Below are 24,632 nucleotides of genomic sequence, written 5' to 3'. Positions count from 1 at the left end.
ACTGAAAGAGAGAGACAGTATTGAAAGAGAGAGAGACAGTGCAGAAAGACCTACTATATAGAGAGCGCTATTCACAGAGAGATAAAGAGAATGGAGCAGTGGTGTAGAGAGAGAGAGAGAGAGAGCATGCAGTTTGTGTGTGTGTGTGTGTGTGTGTGTGTGTGTGTGTGTGCTGGTTAGGGGTGTGTGCTCGGGGGAGACGGTGGGTCTGGCTAAATAGGAATCATCCCTGTTAGCCAATGAGTTTAAAGAAAGAAGCAGATGTCAGTGGAGTGTGTGTGTGTGTGTGTGTGTGTGTGTGTGTGTGTGTGAGGTACCACCTCTCCTCCCTCAGTGAGAGGAGCGCAGAGAGACGAGCGCTTTCACATCCCTCACACACACAGTCGCGCTCTCCTCTCTCGCGCGTGCACTGGGCTGTGGAGGAGTGTGTGCTGCTGAAGGTAAGACCCTCGCTCTGCTGCTGGTTACCGTCGGGGGGGAAACGGCTGTGTGTGTCAGGCGGAGAGAGAGAGATGTTTGGATTAGCCGATGCAGAGATGCTCCCAGCTTCCAGATTGCTGTGTTTTGATGCATGCGAGTGTGTGTGTGTGTGTGTGTGTGTGTGTGTGTGCGCGTGTGTGTGTGCGCAGAAGTGATGGAGGGATATCGGAGGGAACGCTGAGGAGTTTGTGATGACCCAGGAAAGCAGGCGGAGAGGAGGAGGTTATATAAGTGCAGCAGGACGACGACACCGTCAACAACCTAGATTACACATTATAAGTTTAACATTTACATCGAGACGGAAGAGGAGAAGGACGGGGACAGGAGGGGAAAGAGGGAGATATGAGGAAAAGGGGGGGACAGAAGAGAGAATGACAAATGGAGCGAAGTAAAAGAAGAGAGTGGAGGCAAAGGGGAGAGGAACGAGGAGGAGGAACAAGAGGACTGAAGAGGTTAAGGGAAAGAGGTGAGGGAAGAAAGGAGAGGGACACAGAGGACTGAAAAGATGGGATAAGCTGAAGAGGAGGATTGAAAGAGATGAGGGGGATGAGGAGGGAGGTGGAGGAAAAGAGGTTTGAGGACTGAAGGGGAGGTTTGAAAGATGTAAGGTGAAAAGAAGAGGAAGAGGAGAATAAAGGACTGAGGAGGAGGTTTGAAGATGTGGAGGGAAGAGTGGGAAAAGAGGACAGAAGAGGAGGATTGAAAAAGATGAGGGGAAGGAGAGGGAAGAGGAGGAAAAAAAGAACTGAGGAGGACTGAAAGGGTGTAAAGTGAGCTGAGGAACAGGATTGAAAGAGGTGAGGGAGAGAGGAGAGAAGATGAGGAAAAGAAGACTGAGGAGGAAGGAAATAGAGGAAAATGAGACTAAAGAGGAGGATTGAAAAGGAGGGAAGAGCTAAAGAAGAGAAATGAAAGAGGTGAGGGGCAGAGGTGGGAGGTGGAAGAAAAGAGGACTGAGGAGGAGGATTGAAAGAGGTGAGGGGATGAGGAAGGAGGTGGAGGAAAAGAGGACTGAAGAGGAGGATTGAAAGAGGTGAGGGGGATGAGGAAGGAGGTGGAGGAAAAGAGGACTGAAGAGGAGAATTGAAAGAGGAAAGTGGACTGAAGGGGAGATTTGAGAGAGGTGAAAAGAAGAGGGAAATAGAGGACTGAGGAAGTGGAATGAGAGGTAAGATTTGAAAGAGGTGAGGGGGATGAAGAGGGAGGCAGAGGAAAAGAGGACTGAGGAGGAGGATTTAAAGGGGTAAAATGAGCTGAAGATGAGGATTGAAAGAGGTGAGAGGAAAGGGAGATGGAGGAGGAGGAAAAGAGGACTGAGAAGGATTGAAAGAGAGGAAAGATGACTGTGGAGAAGGTTGGAAAGATGTGGGGGAAAGGAGAGATAAGATTAGAAAAAAGGACTGAAGAGGAGGATTGAAAGGGGGTAAATGAGCTGAAGATGAGGATTGAAATAGGTGAAGGAGAAAGGAGAGGGAGGAGGACTGAGTAGAAGGATTGAAAGAGAGGACGATGAAGGGGAGGAAAGAAGGGAGAAACAACTGAGTAGGTGCGAGGAAAGTGGACTGAAGAAGGAGGATTGAAAGAGGTTAAGAGGAGTACTATATCTCTAAAATGGTAACTTTGCCTCTCACCGAGGTGACTGAGTTTGGTCCATCGGTCGTCATGTCAGCTACAGGAATGTTGCTGGTCAAGGGTTTGAAGGCATCATGACTTCTTTTAAAGCTTCAGAGTTTGAGTGGCAACACGATCCCTGTAATGGTGTATTTGCAAAATATTCAGCATTGTGGCTTTTGACGAGGAACAAGGCTAAAAAGAGGAGCGAAGAAGAAGAAGAGGAATCAGTAGAAAGATGAGGAGGAGAAGAGGAGCTACAGCAGATACAGATGGAGGAAGGGAGGAGAGGGAATGGAGGAGAATATAGAGGCTGGAGGACAGATGGAGAGAGGGATAGAGTGAGAAAGACTGGAAACGACGAAGAGAGGACGAGAAAAGCAAGCTGCTTGGCTGAACTACCGTTGTTCCTGAACACATGAATTAACAATGAAGGAAGGCTTTAACTATTTAACCTTCATGGACCCTGCCAGACTGCCTGCCCAGCATTTCCAGCAATTCCTCACGGTTATAACTTCATAATATCTTAACCAGGCTGCACTGTTTCCAGCGTAGAGACTGAATAATAACCCTGAGGGGCTCAGGGGCTCAACTTAATGACATTAACTCAGTCAATGGGCTTCCATATAGTGGCTGTTTCATGATGAGCCTCAAAGTGAACATGCTGGCAATCTTATGGCTTATTAACTCAATAATAACTCCCGGGGTTTAGTAAGCTTCACCATGTGAGCAGTTTAGAATCGTGCCTAAGGAGGAGTTTTGCTCTGGTTTCTATTGTGTCAAGTTTTTTATATGCAGCAAAATGATTATTAAAATTAATATTAAGACGTACAGATGCTTAGGCTTGACTTATCCAGACAGTCTCTTAATAGTAGTTTATGGGCTTTAAACTTGTGTGTGTGTGTGTGTGTGTGTGTGTGGTCTCTACTGGTAACTGGTTTCTGAAACTCTGGACTCTTGCGGTGCCCTAAAACCACCTTTCAGTTGGAGGTTGGAGCTGAAGTTAAGCTGGATCCTGCCTGAGGAAGACTTTAATACTGTAAGATTTCAGAGCATTTAGACCGCTTAGTCCCCTTCTTTTTCCCCCCCCGTTCTGTCCAGAATATAATAAACGCCGATGACCGCCCAGTGGCTTTCGCACAATCCAGGCTCACAGCCCCCCGAATCCTTTTGTTCTGGGCAAATAATAGAAGGTAGGCTTTGACTGATCAATCCCATTGTGTCTGAGGTAGCCTAGAGTGAGTGTGTGTGTAAGTGTGAGTGTGTGTGTAAGTGTGAGTGTGTGTTTAAGTGTGAGTGTGTGTGTAAGTGTGTGTCCGATCAAAGCTTTTTCTTTTCCCCCTTTTTCCCCCACGGCAGCTTGCGATTGTCATTAGCTGCAACTCTATGCATGAAAGATCAGCGCTGAATATATATGCAAGCCAATGAGGGCAGCCAAGGTGTTTAGTTTTTTTCGTATTCGCTGTTTAAGAGATGCTGAATAAGCGTTTAGGTGTGTGTTTGTGTTCGCTGCGCCGCTTGTTTTTTCCGACGTTCAATGTCTGCATCTTTGCACTCGCTCGTTAATAGCGGTTCGGCTTGGCAGAGCATATTTTTTCAGGCAGGAAGTGGATGTCAGCGAGCGGCTGGTTAGATCTTTTGAACTTCGCTGCTGCACTGAAGGTTTGCTGCACTTTGAAGCTCACCTGCTCCACATTCAGCAGAGCAAAATCACTCCTCATAGGAAAACATGCAGTACCTCAGAGCTTCCCATGGAGCAAGGACGTTGAGTCTGGTCCATTAGTGGCCCCAGCGGCTACAGGAACGCTACAGGAATGCCTTTGAAATGCTCAGAGTTTGAGTGAACAAAACTCCAACATCTCTTTCGGACGGTCAGATATTGCCAAATATGCAGTATTGTGGAGCTTCCTGGGGAGCCAGAATGCCGGGACTGGTCCGTTAGTGGCCACAGTGGAGTTTGAGTGGTAACAAAGCCAGAGGAAGGGCAGTGGAAAGAGGAACTTTTGCCAAATATGCAGCGTGGTGGAGACGACTGTGGTGCGAGGATGCTGAGTTTGGTCCATGAAGGGTCAACGTAGCTATGGGAACCTGGTCGGTCAAGGGTTTGTAGACACCTAGGCTTCTTTTGAGTGGTTTGAGTTTGCCAAATATGCAGTACTGTGGTTTGTAAATGTCAAATTTAGTCCATTAGCAGCTACAGCGGCTGCAGGAACGCTACAGGGGCGTATTTTGAAATGGTCAGAGTTTGACTGACAACAAAATCCCATAGCACTGTAATAGTAACTTTGCCAAATTTCCAGTATTGTGACTCTTGGCAAAGATGCAAGTGGTTCAAGTGGTAATAAAGCCAAAGGAAAAGAGGCGAAAAGAGAAACCTTTGCCAAATATGCAGCATGGTGGAGCTGATTGTGGTGCAAGGATGCTGAGTTTGGTCCATGAGGGGCCAAAGCAGCTATAGGGACCTGGCCGGTCAAGAGTTTGTAGACACCATGGCTACTTTTGAGTGGTTCGAATGGTAACAAAACCACAAGAAAAGGGGTACATTTGCCAAATATGCAGTACTGTGGTTTGAAAATGTTCAATTTAGTCACATAGCAGCTACAGTGGCTACATAAACGCTACAGGGATCCATTTTTCATGGTCAGAGTTTGAGTGATAAGCAAATCCCACTTAGTGCCAAATAGTGCCAAATTCCAGTATTGTGACTACTGATGCAGAGTTTGGTCTATTAGTGTCCACAGAAACATTGAGTTCAAATGGTATTAAAGCCAAAAAAAGGTTAAAAAGGAGGAACTTTTGCCAAATATGCAGTGTTGTGGAGCTTCCTATGGATTGATGCCAAGTTTGGTCCATGAGTGGCCACAGGAGCTACCGGAGCTCTACTTGTCAAGGGTTGAAAGACACATTGGCTTCTTTTGAAATGTTCAGTGGCAAAAGTCGAAGAAAAGAGCCAAATATGCAGTATTGTGGAGCAGACTGTGATGCGATAATGCTGAGTTTGGTCCATTGGTCCATCTGAGAACATCTTGGCTTCTGTAGAAATGTTCATAGTTTGAGTGGCATCTAAACACAATTTCTCTATAATGGTAATTTTGTCACGTATGCAGCATCGAAGAGCTTTCTATGGAGCGGGCATGCTGAGTTTGGTCCATTAGTGACTAAAGAAGTACTGCTGTTCATAAGTTTGGAGACAACTTGGCTTTTTTTGTCGAGTTTTAACAAAACCCTATATCTCTAAAATGGTAACTTTGCCTCTTGGTAAAGATGCTGTGTTTGGTCCATCAGTTGCCACATCAGCTACTTGAATAGTGCTGGTTAAGGGTTTGAAGACATCTTGGCTTCTTTTCAAGCTTTAGAGTTTGAGTGGCAACCAAAATCTCATATCTGTGTTGCATTTGCATTCAGCAACAAGAGCGTTAGTTAGGTCAGAGAGCTCTCTGGATCTGACCATGATGGTGTTCTTCTTCACCCCTCACTTCAACCATCAATTAAGATCAGACCAGACTAAATGTCTGAGGTTTAAATCAGACTCCATGTTCTGATCATCTGCAGCTGATCTTCTGCTCCTAATCCTAATTCTAAACATTTAAAACAGGTATAGAATTTGAACTTTCTCCTCTCAGAAAAATGACATTTCTATTAATTCAATTTTATTTGGTGTATTTGCAAAAATATCCAGCACTGTTAAGGATGCAGTGTTTGGTCCATTATGGCAACAGCGGCAACAGCGGCTACAGGAACACTTCCTGTCAAGAGTTTGAAGACACAGAACTCCATATATATATATATATATATATATATATATATATATATATATACATACATATTCATAAAATTGTCAAATATGCAGTGTTGCAGAGCTTCCTATGGAGTGAGGATGCTGAGTTTGATCCATTAGTGGCCACAGGGTGACAAGAACGCTACAGGAAGAAGTTTTGAAATGTTCAGAGCCTCATTTTGCTGTATGGGGAACTTTTAAATAAAATATTTTATTTCAAGCAATTGGATCATCTCTAGTGGTCCAGTCATCATAAATCATACACACCAAACTTGTTTACATGAACGCCTAATAATTTCCCACCGTAACTTCCATTTCATCTCATATCCTCCATTAGAACATGATCCTCCCTGATGTGGCTTTATTTACTTGAATCTGTAAGGAAGATAATCTAATGAAGCCCAACATTCGTAGATGTTTAGTAGTGTCAGAAACTCTCATTCTCAACAACAAACACATGAACATGAATATCAGTCACCCATCACTCACTTCATCCTTTCTCTGATTGGATAAGAACAGTAATAAGCTCTTACAGATCCAAACTGCGCTCTGAATGAGCTCATACTTACTCTGGAAAAAACACAGCGCATCCAACAAGCACCGAAGCCTCCTCCAGCTTCCATACAGCAGTAAAAACATGGTGTCTCACAGGAAGCTCTGCTGATGGATTCTACACACTGATCAATTTTACTGTGGGCAGTGTAAACACACATCACCCTAACTCCACTGGAGGCTCATTTACACCAGTAAACACACAAACTCAACCAGTACAGTTGCATTATACCACCACTAGGGGGCTATGGATTAGGTTAATCAGTGTGTGATTTTTTTTTTTATATTTTTGCTGTTGCATTTTAACAATCCCAGAAAATCTGAAGATGCTCCAGAATTCCCAATCACCTCATCCCTGGGTACCACAGCTGGATTATTTGATTTAATGTTAATGCGTCCAGGTAAAGCGTACTTCAGCGGTGCGTATGCGTGTGATTAATTTGAGTGTGTGTCGAGGCAGGTGGGACGGAGATATCGAGCAAAACTCTGCTCGGCCCGGCTCTGATAAATCAGTACGTTCAAACCCTGCCCCAAATTGGCTCCAAGTGGGACTTGGCTGCAGCTCATAATTAATGAGAAGCATGTTCCTTTATTTCATTCCCCACCAGCTCATTACAAACAGCAGAGAGAGGGACGAGCTGAGAGAATTAGATAGAGAGAGACGCCGTCACGTTCTGCAGGATTTAGCTTAACCCTCCTAGATCCCCTGTAGAGCTCACGCCTTCCAATGCCTCGTCTTACCTTTCGATTAATTATTCTGTTATTAATCGAAAGTAATCAGGTAATCAGTTATTCCAACTGATTGAAACTAGTGGAGAAACTGTGGGAAAGTGCAGATGATAAACCTTTCGTACATCCTACATCTGTAACTGTAGGTAGATGAGAAGATGGTGATGCTTCTTATGGATCTTGTATTCATAATGCTTGATAAATGCATTCATAAGGCTTATGTGTCATAAATAATATCATATAATGTCTGGATTAGCTGTGCTATAGTTATGCTGACATGCATATATTACATATAAAGCAAAAACATAAAAAATCATACAGTGTTATTAAAGAGTATCTCCGGCTTTTGTTGGAGAGACCATCTCTACTGTCCAGAGAGGATGACTTTCTACTAGATTTTGGAGAAGCATTGCTGTGAGGATTTGATTGCATTCAGCAACAAGAGCGTTAGTTAGGTCAGAGAGCTCTCTGGATCTGGCCATGATGGTGATCTTCTTCACCCCTCACTTCAACCATCAATTAAGATCAGACCAGACTAAATGTCTGAGGTTTAAATCAGACTCCATGTTCTGATCATCTGCAGCTGATCTTCTGCTCCTAATCCTAATTCTAAACATTTAAACCAGGTATAGAATTTGAACTTTCTCCTCTCAGAAAAATGACATTTCTATTAATTCAATTTTATTTAGTTTCTTCAGTTGTGTGAGTTTTTAGCGAGATTACCTCCATCTCTCAGTGTTGATCACATGAAGATCAGATCTCCAGATGTTTAAATCTGTTGGGTATATATCTGTAGTATATCTGAGGTTTTTAATAGTGCACATGGTTTCCCTAGTGGTCTTCAGACTTTTTGCCCCTCGTTTGTAGCTATATGAGTATGTTTCTGGTAAAATGACAGCGTAACTATCGTCCCACTGTCAGTCCGATCTGGACCGCTCTGCAGGAGCTACATCTTTATTCTTTTGAGGATGCAGGCTGGAATTTACCTGGATGTAAATATAGCTTGCATTTCTCCAGGGACTCGTCTCTACCTGAGCCGCATAACAAACCCCAGCCCGGCTGTCCTCAACTGAATATGAAGCTCGGATGAGTGTCCTCTCAGCCGTTTGGTTTGTGCATAAGCTTCCTCTCTTGGGCTGAGAGTGGTTCCATCTGAGTCCGTGGCTCGTTTCAGGGCTGTTTCTGGTGTGACAGCCGGCTGGAGGAACGGCAGGTGAAGGCTGAGGTATATTCAGAGACCTAATATCACTCTCATAAAGAAGATCGAGGGGTGTGTGACAGGTCGAGCCACTCTGACTCACCTTGAGGACCGGGCAGAGTGCATGTAGTGCATTTAATTGCCTGAAGGTGGATGATGGTACATTAAAGGCCACCGCTTTATGCTGTTCTTGGCTATAAATGACAGCATAAGTGGTTGCCTAACCTGTTAATAAATATATAAACTCAGAGGATACAGTTATTGCAGGAAATGATGGCAACAACCATCATTATTATATTATTATAATATTTTTTATAATTATAATTATTATATTGCTGACTTGTACACTCAGGACAAAGTACAGTGCAAAGAGGGTTCTATATAGTACTATAAAAAATAATTTTTAATTATTATGTTAGTGGAAACCTTTTTGGTGCTGTATTAAACCATTTCTATTAACCAGGAAAAAAATATGCGTCTGAAATTTTTAGGAAAGCAGTTTACAATCTGCATGTTCTGCAGCTTCTCAAATTCTTACAAAGAGCTTAAAAAAGCTTATCGACAGTACGCCAGCAAGAGTTATTGGGCTAGCTCAGCTTTTCACAGTACTAATATTCATCAGCTTAGCTTTAATTAGTGCTAACAATCAGCAGCTCATCTCTCACCAGTGCTAGCAACCAGTCCTCTGCTTTAACCACCACTAAAATTTAGCAGCTCACCTTTCACCAGGGATTTCGCCAGCATTAACATTCAGCAGCCAGCTTTCGCCAACACTAACATTCAGCAGCCCAGCTTTCGCCAACACTAACATTCAGTAGCCCAGCTTTCGCCAACACTAACATTCAGCAGCTCAGCTTTCGCCAACACTAACATTCAGCAGCCCAGCTGTCGCCAACACTAACATTCAGTAGCCCAGCTTTCGCCAACACTAACATTCAGCAGCTCAGCTTTCGCCAACACTAACATTCAGCAGCCCAGCTTTCGCCAACACTAACATTCAGCAGCTCAGCTTTCGCCAACACTAACATTCAGCAGCCCAGCTTTCGCCAACACTAACATTCAGCAGCCCAGCTTTCGCCAACACTAACATTCAGCAGCTCAGCTTTCGCTAACACTAACATTCAGCAGCCCAGCTTTCGCCAACACTAACATTCAGCAGCCAGCTTTCGCCAACACTAACATTCAGCAGCCCAGCTTTCGCCAAAACTAACATTCAGTAGCCCAGCTTTCGCCAACACTAACATTCAGCAGCTCAGCTTTCGCCAACACTAACATTCAGCAGCCCAGCTTTCGCCAACACTAACATTCAGCAGCTCAGCTTTCGCCAACACTAACATTCAGCAGCCCAGCTGTCGCCAACACTAACATTCAGCAACCCAGCTTTCGCCAACACTAACATTCAGCAGCCCAGCTTTCGCCAGCATTAACATTCAGCAGCCCAGCTGTCGCCAACACTAACATTCAGCAGCCCAGCTGTCGCCAACACTAACATTCAGCAGCCCAGCTGTCGCCAGCATTAACATTCAGCAGCCCAGCTGTCGCCAGCATTAACATTCAGTAGCCCAGCTGTCGCCAACACTAACATTCAGTAGCCAGCTTTCGCCAACACTAACATTCAGCAACCCAGCTTTCGCTAACACTAACATTCAGCAGCCCAGCTTTCGCCAACACTAACATTCAGCAGCCCAGCTTTCGCTAACACTAACATTCAGCAGCCCAGCTTTCGCCAACACTAACATTCAGCAGCCCAGCTTTCGCCAACACTAACATTCAGCAGCCCAGCTTTCGCCAACACTAACATTCAGCAGCCCAGCTTTCACTAACACTAACATTCAGCAGCCCAGCTTTCGCCAACACTAACATTCAGCAGCCCAGCTTTCGCCAACACTAACATTCAGCAGCCCAGCTTTCGCCAACACTAACATTCAGCAGCCCAGCTTTCACCAGCACTAGTATTCAACAGCCCAGCTTTCTCCAACACTTACGCCAGGGTGCCACAGAAATTGCTGCCCACCGCTCCGGGCAGTGTGTTTCGTGTGTGTGTGTGTGTTCACTGCATGGATGGGTTAAAGGCAGAAGCCAAATTCCATCTGTGTCCAACACCAATGGTGAAAATGGTTGTCTTGTCACGAGCTAACATATAGCTTAGTTCAGTATCTTAGTTGTCACCAGGATTAGCATTCAGTAGCTCAGTTGTCACCAGGATTAGCATTCAGCAGCTCAGTTGTCACCAGGATTAGCATTCAGCAGCTTTAGTTTTACCAGGATTAGCATTCAGCAGCTTTAGTTTTACCAGGATTAGCATTCAGCAGCTTTAGTTTTACCAGGATTAGCATTCAGCAGCTTTAGTTTTACCAGGATTAGCATTCAGCAGCTCAGTTTTTTCCCTAGGCCTATTATTGAGAAGCTCAGTAAATTTAACCACATTTCCACCCTGGAGAGAGTTTTCCAAAACCCACTACAACGCTTTCAGAAATACCAGCTACATGTGGGTGAGGCGTTAGAGTGTGTGTTCATAGCTGCAGTGGGAATGTGTTTTGGTGAACGGCGGTCTCGTTGTAACAGTTGATATTTTTGCGTTCCCACTTGTCGGTTATCGGGTGCCGTTGACAGGCTGGTGTCCTGGTTTGGTGTCAGGTGAAATGAAGACATGTTTTCCTCTGCTTTGGGAAAGTGTTAGATTTACAGTTTCTTCCTCTGCCGTGCGTGACTGACTCCTGCTGAAATACAGCCGTCATCCGAGCCCGACTGGGCTCAGCCTCTTCAGCGAGGGGCTCTTAATTATATACCACCTCGGCTATTGACTCCAATATACAGCTTACACCTAGAGCGCTGTCTGACCGCAGGTGCTGCCACGTTCAGCCGTCTGCAGCGCATTGGCCCTTCACATAACTGCGGGAAATGGGACAGCAGGTTCGGGCTGATGATTCACAGCATGAAACAATGAGATGAGATGGTGTGCGGTGAGGCGATAACAAATAAGTAATATGCTTTATTTTTTGTCTGAAATATTGCTCATGGAAAACAAACAAAAGCCCCTCTCCACTCAGTAATGAGTCATTACTTTCACAAACGCTGCCAGTCAAAAGTCTGAGACTTGAGCATGGTTTCTTTGTTAGTTAATAAATAAGTAATAAATTCACATATTAGGCAAAAGAAAACTGTCTTGCCAGTTTCTATACCGTGTGTAAACACGGTACACATGACAAACAAGCTGATATTTTATATTTAAATAATCAGAATCAGAATGTTCATTCACTGAGTACCTGGTAGTGCTGGGCAATAGGGTAAAACATTTTTTCACGATACACCAAATTGATCACAACACTAATGTAATGTAATCACAGACTAAAACATCAGTATCAGATTCTTATAAACTACTATTCAGATCCTCTCCTGTACTGAATACAGTGATTAATACTCAACATCTTCATCTAATCTTCATGTAATGAACCCAGTCTAATTACACTGTTAGTAATGAAACCTGCAGCTGATGATTAGAAAAGCTAATTGTTATTACGATAATACAATTTATCACAATACGATAAAATATAATCATATTGGCCAGCTCTAATACCAAGTGTACTATAGTTTACTATAAATAAGCCTATAAAAGAAACATATAAGGAGTGTGCAATCAAGTACTGTACGACTAAGGGTAATATACTATATACAGTAGTACATTTCAAATAACTGGTATGCATATGTGTGTGTAATATATATATAAAAACTTTCTTAACAATGGAAGCTTTTTATTCAGAATAATTTTGGAGCATTTCTATTGGTCTGATCATCATGAAATTCTTATATAATATAAAGACCAATTGTCAGATTTACATTGTGTGAAAAAATAGAGTTACGAATTTCAAATATCAAAATAATAAATGTTCTAAAATAATACAAAATACTAACCTCTGTTCCTTCCTAATATTTATTTTATGTATTTACTACTTTATATTATAATTAACTAATAATAACTGGGACCAATTTCCCAATAGCTTCCCGTTATCGGTTTGAAGTTGAGAGAGTGTGTTTGATGTAATGCTCACTCTACCATGTAATAACTGTAATGCTGGTAGTGTGTTAAACACACATCTAAAACACAAAACTTAAAATCTTTATACATTCTGACTCACAGAAGTGACCCACCTAATGCAGATTAATGAACTTCATCTTAAAAACAGGGAAAATAATCATAAAATAAAGTCAAATGTATTACTGAGAACCTTTAGAAAAAAAGCAAGGTGTCCCCAAACTTCTGTCAGGCAGTGTACAGTCGTGCTAGCCGTGGTCTAGACGTAAAATTCAACCGTGACAGAAAATGCACTGAACTATTGTCACTGATAAAAACCTTGCTTTCACGTCCAGATTCTAAATGTCACCTGAAGCTGGGCTGAAACAGCAGAAAAGAGCAGGACGAACATTGAAAAGTGGTCAGCTCTAATCACCATCATTTTCCTGTGGTATTCAAAGCAGTTTCACTGAAAAGAACTTGAGAGAGTGTCTCTGTGAAAAGTCACTGGGCGGGAACGGCTGAGAGTGACCTGCCTTTCTCTATCTAACCGGCCGACTTCATAAAACTGACAACTGACCTACCCAGTCTCCGCCCACAAAAAGAAACTCTTTCACATCTACTTTCATCGTGAGGCTGGACAAGCTTTACAGAACACTGGTAAAATAAAAAACCCATTCAGACCTAATGAAAGACTGTAGCTCCGCCTCCTCAGTGTATATCACAATACCTACATTTAGAGCTACAGTCTCTCATTAGGGTGAATATTAATAACGCTCTAAATGTAGGTATTGTGATATACACTGAGGAGGCGGAGCTACAGTCTCTCATTAGGATGAATATTAATAACGCTCTAAATGTAGGTATTGTGATATACACTGAGGAGGCGGAGCTACAGTCTCTCATTAGGGTGAATATTAATAACGCTCTAAATGTAGGTATTGTGATACACACTGAGGAGGCGGAGCTACAGTCTCTCATTAGGGTGAATATTAATAACGCTCTAAATGTAGGCATTGTGATATACACTGAGGAGGCGGAGCTACAGTCTCTCATTAGGGTGAATATTAATAACGCTCTAAATGTAGGTTTTGTGATATACACTGAGGAGGAGGCGGAGCTACAGTCTCTCATTAGGGTGAATATTAATAACGCTCTAAATGTAGGTATTGTGATATACACTGAGGAGGAGGAGCTACAGTCTCTCATTAGGGTGAATATTAATAACGCTCTAAATGTAGGTATTGTGATATCCACTGAGGAGGCGGAGCTACAGTCTCTCATTAGGGTGAATATTAATAACGCTCTAAATGTAGGTATTGTGATATACACTGAGGAGGCGGAGCTACAGTCTCTCATTAGGGTGAATATTAATAACGCTCTAAATGTAGGTATTGTGATATACACTGAGGAGGCGGAGCTACAGTCTCTCATTAGGGTTGAATGCAATCTTCTTAATAGTGTGTCCAACCTCACAACAGTACCTGTGGAAGAACACCTTTGTGGGCGGAGTCAGGGGGGTGATTCTGAGTGTTGTGGGAGCAGCTCTGAGTTTTCGGGATGAAGTAGAGGAGTCTGAGGAGGAGCGAGGGATCGTCTGGCTGATGGAGTGGTGAACTGGTGGATCGATAAGCCATGGAGAGGGACGCTGCAGTGTGTGTGTGTGTGTGTGTGTGTGTGTGTGTGTGTGTGTGGTGAGGCCAGTCGAGAGAGCTACTGAAACCTAATGCAACCCAGACTGAAATCATCCACTGATACTCTAGAGACATGTATCTCTATCAGCAGAGAGAGAGAGAGGGAGGGAGAGAGAGAGAGGGAGAGAGAGAGAGAGAGAGAGAGAGAGAGAGAGAGAGAGAGGGAGGGGCGAGAGCAGGAAAGACATAGAGAGACATAGAGAGATGATAAGACAGAGAGAGCAAGAAAGACTGAGAGAGAGAGAGACAGTGAAAAAGTATGGGTGAGCGACAGAGACAGATCAAGAAAGACAGAGAGAGAGAGAGAGGGAGAGAGAGAGAGGGAGGGATGAAAAAGACAAAAAAAGAAAGATACAAATAGAGCGAGAGAGCCTGTATTTTAGAGAGAGAGAGAGAGAGAGAGAGAGAGAGAGGTTTGGCTTTCCTGGCATTTTCCGACCATCCTTTTCTCAGAGAAACTGTCTATCAGGTGGCTTCCTGATACGCCCACATCGCTCTCAGACTAATGTTTCAGACTAATGAGTCTCTTCCATTCCTACTCAATCTGGAGTAGACCAGGACTGCCACTGTTCATGTGCTGTAATACAGGATCAGAAAATAACAGGTGCCACACCTGCACCCATTCCCTGCACCCATCAGTTCTCATCAGCTTGGTACCTCCCTTCATCAGCCTAGCCCATACCAATGCTCAACGCCACCAGATCCATGTGAACTCTACACACAGCTTCAACAACACCACTGTATAAATCACCAGCCTCACACACCCCCACTCCCCCACCCAACCTCAGCCCTTCTTATCCACGAGCCCGGACTAGACCTTTCAGCTGCTTCTGACAGATCCTTCACGGCTGCTCTCAGCACGCGGCCTCTGAATGCAAATCAACCAGCAAACACGCAGCAGACTTCACTCCCTCTCCACTGGTCTAATATACCTACCCCTGCCACCCGCGCTCCCTCACCTGAGCCACCTCTTCATTTTGTGAGGTCCATCAGCCTTATCTTCAAATGGACCTGTTAGTTTAATCATATGATATATTAATAGTTGAGAAATCTACAGATTATCACAGTTATTTGAGATATATGCTTGTTTTTAAGGCCAAACAAGATGAGAGCTCCCGCTGGTGTGGGTTTCCTCTTTTTCACTGATAACTAAAGAGATTTGACAGTTCAGACTGTTGACAGATTTGACTCGCTCAGTTTTATTTTCCAACCTATTGTTAAAAGCACAGATTGGAAGACCTGAAAGCTGCGAATCTCTTCAGAATTTGGTAACATTTGCAAAAAATGTGAAAAATTAAACAATTAAACTTATGCCGGTGTTTCGAGTCTCTGAGAAATTTCCAATTCCAGAATAAAATAATATGTGTGGTTATAATGAAAATAAAGGTGCTAAAAAGGTTCTCTAAGTGATGCCATAAAAGAACCACACATTTGTGTAGTAGAGATGTGACCTTTAAATTGATTAACGTACCAAGAGTAAGGTTCTTCAATTCAATTCAGTTCAATTCAATTCAGTTTTATTTATATAGACTTTTTACAACAAATATTACAAGCAGCTTTACAGAGATCCGAGTTCGAGCCTCTGTTGAGCAGCTAGTGGCAACAGTGGCAAGGAAAAACTCCCTCAGTGTGCCAGACCATAGTGCTTTAAACTAAACAGACCAGTTAGTGTAGAGTTAGCCGTAGACCAAAGACAAGACTACACTGTTAAAAGTATAAGATCCTTGAGGAACGTTTGGAGATTCTTCAGTTTGAAACTGTGGAGGAACCTTCAAGAAAAAGGCTCATTGAAGGTTCCTCAAATCCTCAAATTCCTTCAAATGCAAAAATCTCCAAAAGGCCCTCAATGATCTTACACTTTCAACAGTGTAGAAGCAGCTGGAAAAAGAGTGTTAAACTAAACACAGGTGGAAACACTGATGATGAGGTGAATGAGACTAGGAAGGGGACATGGGAGGAGCTATCCAGCCTAAAATCCAGCCTAAAATCCAGCCTCTAGTCCTGCAGTCGGCCGCTTTCTTCCACAAGAACGGGAGGTTCTGAAGAGCTCACTGAGCTCCAGCGTGGTTCTGTATGTAATAGGAGACACCGCTGCACCAACAACAACAAGTCAGCTGGTGAAATCTCCTCCCTCCTAGATCTTCCTCCATCAGCTGTGAGTGGTGTTATTATTGAACAGTGGAAGAGTTTAGGAGGAACAGCTCACAGAGAGCAGCTCAGTGTCCACCGAGTGTCTGTCAGACCACGTAAAGTTACAGAGCGGGGTCAGGGCCGAGTGCTGAGCTCAGAGCAGAGTGCAGAAAAGCCTCCAACACAGCTAACATGTCCATGAGGGGCCTGTATGAGTATGAGCAGCCCAACTGGGTCCCATCAGAGCCCATGTCCACCTGGAACCCACCTAGCCCACATGATCAGGTTTGCTGGGCAATAACTGCAGAGCTCCAGACCTGCTGAGCTGCAAAGGGGGTCCGACTCTATATTAATGTCTATGGGTTTAGAATGGGGTGCCATAATTCTCGTTTCCAGTGGTTGACTGCTGCTGACCAGTGAAGGACATATATGGGATATCTCTGAATAGTGGACGGCTCTTTCTTCTGACTGCTCTAGAAACGGTGGTTCATAAAACACTTTTTATCTGAGTGTGTGAGTGTGTGTGTGTGTGTACCTTGCGAGTGTGTATGTGTTGGGGGGCTGGGGTAGGGGGGTCTGTCAGAGCCTTGCTTGTTACTCTGAGATGAAAGAAGACCGGGCCACAGGACATGCATATTTAGCTCACTGAGCTTTCCGCTAAGGCCTCGGATGACACGGAGAGAGGACAAAGCATGAGGAAAGCCATTTGTCAATGACGGCTGATCTGACCAGTGCTGTGTCCTACTGCATTTTAATGGCTCTTCGCCACACGCCTCGGCACGCTGTAGCCTTCACCTTATTAAATGGGAAACACTGTTTTTAGCGACTGTCATCTTCCCTCTTAAACTAGGTCTCAGTAAAAAGTCTATCTGGGTGTCTGAGCGTCGCTCCGGTGGATCACCTCAAGCTATGGATTCATATCACAGCAGTGATGAGCTCTGGACACTGGAGCGGTTCAGATGCAGACCAAACCGGCTGGACTTGCGTGGGCTGCGGATCATGGGTCAGTTTGATGGGAATTGGGGTCAATGTAGGAAGAGTCTCCCATGTCTGGCTTGGCGATGGAACTGTGTTCTGGTGTTTCTGGTAGATGGATCCCAGGTGTTGCGATGGTTTTGTTGCGGAGGTGGTCGCTACGGTATCCATGGTAATGGTAATGTTGGCATGTATATCATCACTACACTGTTTTTGGCCACTCCTCATTCATAAATGAACTGCTCTACTCTTGCTGCACCTCATGCTTTTAGCACAGCACCTGGTCCCAGAGGTGCTTTCCAGTCCTGTAATGGTGCCACTCGTTCCCCTTCAGCCGCTCAGCGCGTTTATGGCACGTGGCTAGTCAGGTCTGAGCGCTAGTAATGCCGCTTTGTCAGGAGCATGGGATAATTAATAGCTATGGGAACGGGGGGCCCAGTGTGTGAGCCCAGACTGTGGAGCTGTGTGTGTGTGTGTGTGTTTGTGTGTGTGTGTGTGTGTGTGTGATTTGTTTTACTTTCGTTGGACCAAATGTCTCCACAGGGATAGGAACATATGAGCGTTCAGATGTTTAGGGGACACTTTGCTTTGAGGCAAAATGCTTGTTTTTGTCCACTAATGCGCTTTAATATAGACTATATGTCCAAATGTCTGTGGACACTCTTCACTTCTAATGAATGCATTCAGCTATTCAAGTTGCACTCATTGCTGACACAGATGTGCAAATTTGTCTAGTGCCTAGAGCAGATCAACATCATGAACCTATTGGCTCCATGCTGCCTAATGCCAGGCGTGGTCTAGAGGGGTATAAAGCCCCCCAGCATCGGGGAGCTGTGGAGCAGTGGAGGAACTGTGTTTTCTGGAATGATGGATGGTGGAGCTCCATCTAATACTTTTGGGATGAGTTTAGGAGCTGAGAGGATAAAAATGATACTCCAATAAAAGCAGGATAAACTATTTTAATACCCTTGGTTTTAAAAGAAACAACGGAAGAGGAAGTGTCCAAATACTTTGGTCCATATAATGTGAAGAAAGAGGTTAGTGATTTAGATTTTGGTAGTTGAGGTCAGGTCATCAAACTGACAGACATGGGAATACCCTATACAAAGACACCAATACACCTTTTGTGTGTGTATTTTTTATGTCATTGTGGGGACTTTGTGCCCTCTATTATGATTAAATGTGCATTATGGGGACGATAGCTGCTCTCCACATGTGTAAATATACACAGACAAATAATTAAATAAATTCATTCATTAATGCATTTGGTAGCATATTAGCTTCGTTGTTGAGCCCAACCATGCCCAACATTGCTCCCACGTGGAAAAGCACTTTCACCCCGGCTAACATAGACGTCCCTTTAGCACTATCTAATGTCAGACTTTCCTTTTCTCATGTCGGTTACCAAAGGTTTTATATTGTCCAACATTATGTTGGTAGTCTTGTCTCAGTCCGGTACGAAGGGTCAGTGTGAGAACGGCCGGCAGGTTCCCTGATCTCATTAAGGACACTGAGAGCAGCACACAGGAGTGTGTGACACACTGTGGATGAAGGTGAATCGTGATAAACGATGGATCAGTGACACACACACTGAATCCCTAATGCCTCTCTATCAGACAGGTGGTGCAGTGTTCCAGTGGACAAGGCCGTATTGTACCTGTATAGTGCCCTAGATAGGGAATAGAAAGACGTTTAACCCTATTGGATTCCTCAATGATTTATCTCAAAATAATCATAATTTGGAAAATACTATTTGAGAAATACACTACAATAGTAGTGGCGTAGGCCAGAGGGGTATAACGCCCCCCAGCACTGAGCTGTGGAGCAGTGGGACTAAGCCGTGTCTTCTGAAATGATGGTGGAGCTCTCACTAACGCTATTGTTGCTGAATGCAATCAAATCCTCACAGCAAAGTCTTCTTCTCTGGACAGTAGAGGCAGTTACTCCAACAAAAGCAGGATCAACACTTTTAATATTCTTGATTTCAGAAGAAACATTGACTGAGCAGGTGTCCAAATAATTTTGTCTGGTCTTTACAAAATTCCCTTGCCAGAGTTATACTATGTGTGTGTGTGTGTGTGTGTGAACATATGCTTGTTATCCCACACGTCTAAGTGTGTATGCTTGTGTGTGTGTGTGTGTGTGTGTGTGTGTTTACCAGGTGTGTTAGCAGCAGCCACTCTTGCGAGTAGAGTCGGAGTGTGCAATCTGCTCTGCTATTTTCAATTACTCTGCTCCCCTGTCGCTATTCTAATGTGTACGTTGTGTGTGTATGTGTGTGTGTGTATGTGTGTTTGTGTATGTGTGTGTGTGTATGTGTGTGTGTGTGTGTGTGTGTGTCTGAAGTGGCTGGTTTATTGGCTCTGGGATCTCCCTCTCCTCTGGAACCACTCCATCACACACAAAACCTTCAACCACACACACACACACACACACACACTGAAATCTGCTCCCTCACGCTCCACAGCTAATCACTCTGAGATGAAACATTCAGCCACATTTGGATCTCCGATCTAATTGCCTTCCACTTTGCAGCCGCTTGATCTGGCTGCGTCGTTCCGGCGTGGTGTTAATGTTTCGCCCGTTTGATGAGAGGAATTGTTCCTCCTCTCTTTCCATCCTCTTCTCTCTCTCTCTCTCTCTTTTTGTAATTTAAGCTTGGCAGCCGTGTTTGACATTAGCTGGTGTTTGGATTGTGATTTCCGTTAGATCCGCAGCGCTGCTGTTTGGGATTTGTGACAGCTAAACTGCTCTTTCATGCCGTGCTGCAGCGAGATGCTGGCTGAGGGGATTGTTCTGAATTCATTCTGGACCAATTTATTTGCTCCCCATAGCACAGAGAATAGATCTGTGCTTTCTGGCGCATGCATGAAGCATTCAGACCCACGTCCCGCATGCTTTTAATTACGGGTTTGAGAGTTTAGAACCGCAGAGATGCTGCTTTATCATCAGCCACAGTTTCGACTTCTGTACACTCTGAAAAATAAAAGTGCTTCAAATGGATCTTTGGATCGAGGAATGCAAAAGAAGAACCAGTTCTGGTTCCACAAAAAATGTCAATGCTCATGATTGTAAAAAGGAGAACCTTTAAACTGGTAAAGAACCAGTCCTTCTTTGGCATCACATCATTGTTGTAACACTCGAGACCACAATAAAGATCTCATTCACAGTAAATCTTATAAAGTTCTGAGCCACATCTTAGGTTGTTAAAAAGGAGGGTTAAAAAGTGTCTGGGCCAGGGTCCGAGTTTGTAAAGTTCTGGACCACAGTGATGGGGACTTTTAAAAATCTGGGTCACAGTAAGGGAAGTTTATAAAGCTCTGGACGATGTTAAGGGATGTTTGTAAAGCTCTGGGCTACAGTTAGGGACATTTGTAAAGTTCAGGGCTGCAGTTAGGGGAGCTTTTAAGGTTCTGGGCTAGAGTTAGGGAAGTTTATAAAGCCCTGGGTGATGTTAAGGGATGTTTGTAATGTTCTTGGCCACAGAAAGGGACGTTTGTAAAGTTCTGAGCCACAGTAAGGGATGTTTGTAAAGTTCTGAGCCACAGTAAGGGATGTTTGTAAAGTTCTGGGCTGCAGTTAGGGGAGCTTGTAAAGTTCTGGGCCACAGTAAGGGACATTTGTAATGTTCTTGGCCATAGAAAGGAATGTTTGTAAAGTTTTGAGCCACAGAAAGGGGCGTTTGTAAAGTTCTGGGCTGCAGTTAGGGGAGCTTGTAAAGTTCTGGGCCACAGTAAGGGACATTTGTAAAGTTCTGAGCCACAGTAAGGGATGTTTGTAAAGTTCTGGGACAAAGTTCGGGACGTTTGTAAAGTTCTGGGACAAAGTTAGGGACATTTGTAAAGTTCTGAGCCACAGTAAGGGATGTTTGTAAAGTTTTGGGACAAAGTTCGGGACGTTTGTAAAGTTCTGGGACAAAGTTAGGGACATTTGTAAAGTTCTGGGCCATGATAATGCTATTGTTTAAATATTTCTGGTTGCTGAACTATTTACAGTCCAAGAGTTTCACTGAGGGGTTAAAACTGATCTACTCGGTGGATAAACCAGGAGTATGAAATCCATGTATGTCATAGCAGGTTACATACCTCTGCACCTTCATCCTCACCATGCATGTTCAGAGAGCTGTCAGTGCTGCACTGTCCTTCAGATTTATTGTACAGTCTGTTGTTGCACTGTGTGCCCAGATGCACTGTGTTGCATGGTGTTATATCGCCCCATGGTCCTGGAGAACCGTTATTTAGCAGTGCACTACAATAAAACCTCTTTAGCCTGAACTGATTCTTCTCTGTTCGTCTGATTATGAGTTTGCCTCTTTCTTCTGATTTAGAGGTGGACGATCCAAACCAGATGGTTATAGATGATTGTGAGGAGCACATGGGTCTAAAACCTAATAAAGTGTCCAGGGAGTGTACCTTCACCTCTGAAGAGCCTTGCTCTTTTTGCTGCTAATTGTACTAACACTCATCTGCTGTTTTGAGGAATGACACCTACCGTGTTGATCAGTGTCAGGCATGCTACCATGAGTGTCACACTCTCACTTCAAATAAACCCCCTGAAGGCCTGAGCTGTGCAGAAATAAACGGAGGGCAGGGCTCACACATTTGAGGAAAGTTCAAGTTGTTAAAAGCATGTTTTAATGAACATTAATCAACACGTTTTCTATTACCCAACTTGTTTCTGCCTCTGTTTGTGCTCAGAGAGCTGTAAATATTCACTACGGTTTGTCAGGTTTCAGGGTTCTTTTAGAATCCTTAGGTTTATTTGTTTGGAGGTTTTAAGTCTTAAATCTGAAGTCTAGTCAAAATATTTACTCTTGTAAAGAGTGAGTGTGAATGTGAGAATACGGCGGGGTATTTAGCTCATGTCTTGGTGATTGAAAAGTGATTTTATCTAGTGGAAATGTCTTATTCTAGTGGCTAATTGAGAAAAAAAAACAATTATGAATATTATTTATTTAGATTAATTAAATCAAGTTAATTAATATTAAGATTATTTTTAAGGGAAAAGAAACACTTTCAGTAGATACAATTATAAATAGAAATGTTTAAAATAAGGTAAATATTTAATAATGAATTAATTTGAAGAAATAATAAATTAAATCATCACAATAACAACAAAATATATTAGACATTAAACCTGATTTTATATATATATATATATATATATATATATATATATATATATATATATATATTAGTTATTAATACATAGAAAATCTGGTTTAATGTCAAATTTATTTTGGTGTTATTGTGACAATTTTATTAATTTATTAATGTATTATATTATTAGTAATTATATATATTGTGTATACATATTTATGTAACTTTGTATGCAATAAAAGGTCTTTTTAGACCAATAAATCAATGAATAAAAGCTATAACCATTTGAGACTGCCTCTGCCTCTGACTCGCTGTTGTTCTGGCTGATGTAGATGCATGTTTGTTAACATTTACGGCATTTTGCTGATGCTCTTCTCCAGAGCAACCCACAAGGTGGGCCAGTGTACTGTTAAGAGTCTTGCCCAAGGACCAATTGGTGTAGCGCAGCATAGTCACCCAAACTGGGAATCGAACCCCCGTATCCCACATGGTGTGGTGGCTAATTGGCAGGTTGTGGGGTTATTCGTTACACCACATCAACCTCCATTCCTGATGTTTACATTCCTGTTTTTTTAGCAGTGTAGTGTTAGAATTCTTCATGCTTATCTCACAATAGCTCCTATTGGTGTAGAATGGTGTAATTGCCCAGCCAGGGATTCGAACCCTGTTCTGCATGAGCAGGCCAATTGTGTTATGTACCACACTTTACCCCAAAAGTGACCTACCTAGCAAAGTTTCACAATCACACTTTTGCAAGACTGCTTCTTTATGGAAACAAAGGTGGTGGTGTACTAAGCTGTGTTACTCAGTAAACTGGTGGGGCTATTCTCTGGTCATAGAAGTGTGTAATAATACTTCCTTAGGCTGTTTAAGGGGTTAAAGAACCCTGACATATATAGTTTATAGAGGGCAACATCAACAGATTGATGATATGAGTTGTGAGAAACATGTAACACTGAATAATATTAAGTTAATTTCCTTTCTGCTGTCAGAAAGGTCACAAGGGGGTCTTCAGAGAGGGTCTACATCAATGAACTTAGCAGATGCTGTACTGATAGGCCAGGTAGAACTGTATTTTGTTTTTTTAGATAATGTGCAATTATCCATACTATTCAGTTACATGGAACAAAAGTGCACATAGCACACTATACATAGCATTTAATGAGCTGTAACTGTTTACAGAACTCCAGCTTTAAATGCCTGTATTCTTTTGTAATATTAGTTTCTAATCTTGGATGTGTGAGCAGGGCACTGTGTTGGAGAATTCTTGTTTCCCTGGTTGTTATGTTCGTTTAACGAATAGGTATACATGGAGAAGTGGCACTTGATGCTGTTTCTCGTTTGTCTGCTGCATATCTTGCCTGTTTAATTGCCCTTATTATTAAGAGCTGTTTCTGGCAGTGCATAATTACGCCACACAATCACACCCACAAACAGATGCAGGCGTTACTGTACTGAATACTGCTTTACTGTCCTTTCATTAGTTCATCTGTCATTATTCAAGACTAGAAGAAGTACAGAGAAACTGTGCTATATACAATCTAACTCAATTAAAGAGCTGAAACTGTACTATAGTGAAAGTATGGTACTGTATCTCAATCTAACTCAATTAAAGAGCTGAAACTGTACTATAGTGAAAGTATGGTACTGTATCCCAATCTAACTCAATTAAAGAGCTGAAACTGTACTATAGTGAAAGTATGGTACTGTATCCCAATCTAACTCAATTAAAGAGCTGAAACTGTACTATAGTGAAAGTATGGTACTGTATCCCAATCTAACTCAATTAAAGAGCTGAAACTGTACTATAGTGAAAGTATGGTACTGTATCCCAATCTAACTCAATTAAAGAGCTGAAACTGTACTATAGTGAAAGTATGGTACAGTATCCCAATCTAACTCAATTAAAGAGCTGAAACTGTACTATAGTGAAAGTATGGTACTGTATCCCAATCTAACTCAATTAAAGAGATGAAACTGTACTATAGTGAAAGTATGGTACTGTATCTCAATCTAACTCAATTAAAAGCTGAAACTTTTCAGCTCAATTAAAAGCTAAAAGTATGATACTGTATCTCAATCTAACTCAATTAAAGAGCTGAAACTGTACTATAGTGAAAGTATGGTACTGTATCCCAATCTAACTCAATTAAAGAGATGAAACTGTACTATAGTGAAAGTATGGTACTGTATCTCAATCTAACTCAATTAAAAGCTGAAACTTTTCAGCTCAATTAAAAGCTAAAAGTATGATACTGTATCTCAATCTAACTCAATTAAAGAGCTGAAACTGTACTATAGTGAAAGTATGGTACTGTATCCCAATCTAACTCAATTAAAAGAGCTGAAACTGTACTATAGTGAAAGTATGGTA

At 42.7% G+C, this 24,632-nt stretch overlaps 1 protein-coding gene across 2 annotated transcripts in view; it reads left to right on the top strand.

Moving 5' to 3' along the window:
- The first annotated feature begins 353 nt into the window (after positions 1-353).
- thsd7ba (thrombospondin, type I, domain containing 7Ba) overlaps positions 354-24,632 on the top strand; it is a 364,279-nt gene continuing 340,000 nt past the window's right edge. For both annotated transcript variants that reach the window (XM_072685348.1, XM_072685346.1), the window contains exon 1: positions 354-440. The gene's annotated coding sequence lies outside the window, so the exon portion shown is untranslated. The remainder of the gene's footprint in view (positions 441-24,632) is intronic.

This window comes from Salminus brasiliensis, chromosome 8 (assembly GCF_030463535.1).
Source record: "Salminus brasiliensis chromosome 8, fSalBra1.hap2, whole genome shotgun sequence".
Lineage (NCBI taxonomy): Eukaryota > Metazoa > Chordata > Actinopteri > Characiformes > Bryconidae > Salminus > Salminus brasiliensis.
Note: the sequence above shows the minus strand (reverse complement) of the source record. Positions and strands in the feature narration are given on the sequence as shown.